Here is a 5,053-nt window from a genome sequence, read left to right as displayed (position 1 = left end):
AGCTTTCATATTTAATGTAAACGTAGATATTACGTGTACGTAAAATAAACTTTGGGAAACCACGTAAGAGGAAAATCCCAATATACATTTGTATATTCATTAGAAGCATGAAAGCTGTATTTACATAATCAGCAGAATGGAGAGTGACGAATACTTATAAACACGTTGGGAGGGACCTGCTGTTCTTACAATGACAGATTCGACTCTCAAATTTAAAGGGCTTTGAACTTATAGAACCTTTTCTAGTTTAGAATAATACAAACATCGTGAAATTAATAATAAACTCGTAGTCGTTTCGAAATGTTTTGTGGTTTTAATATTTGATATGTTTGACATACTGAATTTTGATAGTATTCTGCATCAAAGTAGGTGCTTATTTAAGCCGTTAAGACATTGTAAATTCTTCTTCCGCTTACCTAACGGTATATGTATCACTTACTTAAAATTGTTTACACATTTCCGATACATGTAAGTAGGGAAACACATCCATAGTTATGTTTACGGAAATTAATTCAAAGACTGTACAGCTATGATCTAAAGATTGTTATTTCTAATGTAAGCGTCTAATGTCAAAGCAGTCAAACCATTTTAACAAAGCCTCAAAGAAAATGAACACTAGAGTAACGTTAGTGTTTTACTTGAGTTTTAGATAATATTTACTGCTTACTAGCCTGAGTTTTAAACAAAAAGCGAAATTTGACCGACCTTTAATGTTCTATCCCGCTAGATGATAGCTGTTTATTCGGAAACGAAGTTTTGAAGAGGAACGGCGTAAAAAATTACCTGATAGCTGGATATTCCCGTCTGCACTTACAACCAGTTACAAAATCCTCTTCGCGCATGCCTTATTCAAGAAAAGGTGGAAAAAAATCAACTAATGACCTGTATCACTTTTTTCTTACAAAAGCGCATTAAACAATGCTCAGAAAGTGACGTCAGTAAACAAGAAATACGTCTTGATGTTACAAAGATAAAATAATCATGTTACAATGATAAAAAGATCATAATAAATCAGATTTTTTTTCATCTACAGTGAAACGTAAAGGTTTTTTTTTTTCGGAAAGTCACATTTTTGAATCGAGAAAAATATTACAAGGAACAAGAAGAAAGTAAAAAGGTATTTATCCGATTTTATGTTATGAAATATTAATCACTCTACTGCATAGATGATGTAGTTCGTCACAATTTATTTACAGCAAGACAGTCATCTGGGGTTTTCCGCCCCCAATCGGTATGCAAGAAAAAGCCACTTCGTGTATTTACTGTTTTTGAATATACATTGTATAAGCCGTTGGCGTTAGAGCGTATGGAAATTAAACTTGAATGATACTATATACAAGTTTCTTTACTATAAATCTCAGTATACATATATACATGTATTTCTATACGAGTTCGTTGGAGAAAACAGTCTATTCAGCTGACAAAAAAGCGTGCCAGGGAAAAGTCAATGTACAACCGTTGCGCAAAACTCTAATAGCCTAGCTTTTTAAATAAGTAAGGTGACGGTCCCGTGTAGAAACAAGAATCGACACTACTTTGTAGTGGACGTTAAATAACGTGAAGAACTAGAACACATGAAGTGGTATAACGACTGCTTCATTGCTTATGGGATTTAGGACGGTAAATAATGCTAAAACAGGCGTGTAAAAGTAACAGTTAAGTGATGTATATGTATTTATAGACGTTTTGTTTATCTTGGTCAGAGATCAAGGTCATAGCAACTGTTACTTCAAAAACCGTTTCTGTATAATATTTTCAGAATGCCTTAATGTATAATCCTAAAAACAAAGGCAAATTTCAAACAGGGAATGCCACGCACCAAAAACGCAGCCTCCCCAAAACGAAATCTACAACACGCAGACGTGCACACCACCCGCACACACACACATACACGCGCACACACAAAGCCAATACACCACAAACACACACACACACATACACGGGCACACACAAAGCCAACACATTAGGACAAAGCGAACAACCAAAGGAACACAGTGGGGCACCGCCTTGGAACGGTCGGTGGCAAAAACACTTATTTCGGTACATTGCATATGTTTAATGAATGATCCATATTGATTTGAGGGCACGCGCACACACAAAGCCAATACACCACAAACACACACACACACACATACACGGGCACACACAAAGCCAACACATTAGGACAAAACGAACAACCAAAGGAACACAGTGGGGCACCGCCTTGGAACGGTCAGTGGCAAAAACACACTTATTTCGGTACATTGCATATGTTTAATGAATGATCCATATTGATTTGAGGGTCAGTCTGTTAAGGTCACAGTGCCTGTAATTACAAAATACTTACCTGTGATCCTCGTCCTTGCTCGGCAGATTTTTCATTTATATTGAATAGCACCATTTTTCGGGCCTTTTGATTATGATGGCAAACCATGGGATAAAAGGTCGTGGTCATGGTAACAGAGTATTGGACAAAATCCGTTTTCTCTCAATATTGTTAGAGCAAATTTACTTGCGATCCTCAAAAGGCTTTGCAGTAATTTTGCGAGTGGGAAAAAAATGAATTCATGTGATTTTCAGATCATTGTGTTAAAGGTCAGGGTCACTGTTAGTACTGAATACAAGGATGAATATCCAAAAGCAAGGATGAATATCCAACAGGGAAAGCCACGTCCTGAAAACGCAGCCTCCCCTAACGCAAACCCAGCAGGCAGATGCGCACACGACCAACACACATACACACACATTCAACGTAAACACACAATAACAAAACAAATCAAGGAACACAGTGGGTCACCGCCTTGGAACGGTCAGTGGCAAAACCACCACTGGCGAGCTTAAACCGGTTTATGGTGCAACTAACCTCACTCTTACCCCAACCATGTTCCAAAGTCACAGGACAGTGTAAATAAAAGTTATCCCCGCCAAGTGAAACCCAAAAACCTTTTTCAGCTGAATATTTTCAGAACGACCTAAATGCATGCACATTGCTTATTTGCAGTGAATGATCTATACTGACTTTCATTGGGTCTAAGGCTAAAATTTCTCCATGGGCGCCTCTCGATATCGAGACTGTTTAGTCAAAGGTCAAAGTCGCTCTTATGTACTCTTGTCATTGAAACTAAACACACAGTCAGATATTGTCTTCAAAAGAAAATAAATTTTGCTATCAAAATGGTTTCTTTGTACAAAAATTCTTTAATAACCTATGTAATTCAGTTTTTACATATATACTAGACTACGATACCCAATTGATTACCTGCCAGCGAAGAAAAGATGGATTTTTAAAAATATTGCTTAACAATAAAAACATTAAAAACGCTTGACATCCCTCTAGTACTTTTTTCAGATAAACGATGAAAGATTTTTAAAAGATATTCCAATGAGTAAAGATGTTTGATAGAATATGTATGCGGCAGCGAAAAAAAAACACCCTATTTGACAGCAGTTTTGTTGGAGTAGGTATGATTTTGTTTTCAAGAGGCGAATATCTATGGTTGTTGACGTTTTAAGAAACATGTTTAGTTTTGATGCATAAAAATAGAAAATTTAATACAACCAAATAAAATGAAAATAAAATGTCAATGAAATACGAAAAACCCCGTACATCCCCTAGCACCGGCTTTTAATTAGCAGAATTCTATGGCAAGAGTTTAGTGGTCCCCTTAATCCAAAAGGACCAGAAAACATAATAATACAGATTTCTAGTACGGGTATACCTTTCACAACCGCCTTATGCCACCTAAAGTCTGCTGTTTTAATATTCAATAAAAGTTGTCAAAGGTTGGTCTACAGGGTTGAATATTATACGGAATGTTTCAAAAGAAAGCATATCAGCTTGAATTTGTTTGGAAGCATATACAATAATAGGTGATAAGGGGATATATAGCAGATCAAATTACTCTTCAAAATAAATAATCAATTCTGACGAACCACTATTAACTTATTTTTGACCTTCTTCAACTGACTGACGTGCGGTGGCCATAAAAACGTCTAAAGGTACTTGTATTCGGTGTTGGTACAGTCAAACTTGTGCTAGCGACCACCTGTGAATAGCGACCATCTGTCAACAACGACCGGTCTCTGGTCCCCCCGTAGAAAAATGCTCATAAAAAGGCTGTGAATAGCGACCACCTGGCGACCGCGACCAGCGACCGGCCCAATTCATTCACAAGGGTCATATTTGCGCCCAATAACATCCAAGCTGGACCGTTCCGGCATGAAAATATTTGAAATCCGCCGAATTTTCACGACTTTCACATTATAGCAAACATAATAATTACTGCTTGATTGAAAATTTGCAAGTTTGCACCGGCCGAATTAATACATAGAACATAAAGAAAGCAAGAAGCTGTAAAAATACTTTTTATCAGCATGATAATGGCTAACTCAGAAGTGACCCTTCCCCCCGAATAAAGACCACCTGTGAACAAAGACCACTTTTGCTTGTTCCGAGGAGTGGTCTTTGTTCACAGGTTTGACTGTATATTTTATCGTCGTTGGGATCGTAAAGATCCATTTAAGGATGTTGGATACGTTTCAGGCCAATTTGTTCTACAATTAAGAATTTTTTCATACTTTGCATGTTTGAAGATCTTTAGTATCTATTTCATATAAAAGCAAAAAAACGGTAGGTCACCGAACTCCTTTTCATTATATCGGCCATTTTCTACACACACTGTCAAGACAAAAGTGAAATTTGAAAAACCTGGAAAAATTGGGGGTATATTTCAAAACACAAACAATCTTTATCAATTGTAAAATAATTGTATTTCTAACAATTCAGTTTGAATATGCTATGAAGTCAGTATGAAATTTTAATGATTTTCACATAATACTGTTACTCATTTTCACATGACAATATAATTACCCCACCCACTTTTTTCCAATGGGACCAGTACTTGTATCAGTCTAAAGATAGCATAACATTATTTCTACAATTAAGATTTTTGAAATACTTTTTGTATATATTGTGTCTCAAAATTGCTTCAAAATAAGGGTAAAAAAATTGTGGGTCACCGAACATATAAGAGAGATATTCTGTATTTTATCATGAAAGAACCAAAATTTTAGA

The sequence above is a fragment of the Mercenaria mercenaria genome, chromosome 4, assembly GCF_021730395.1.
Source record: "Mercenaria mercenaria strain notata chromosome 4, MADL_Memer_1, whole genome shotgun sequence".
Lineage (NCBI taxonomy): Eukaryota > Metazoa > Mollusca > Bivalvia > Venerida > Veneridae > Mercenaria > Mercenaria mercenaria.
Note: the sequence above shows the minus strand (reverse complement) of the source record.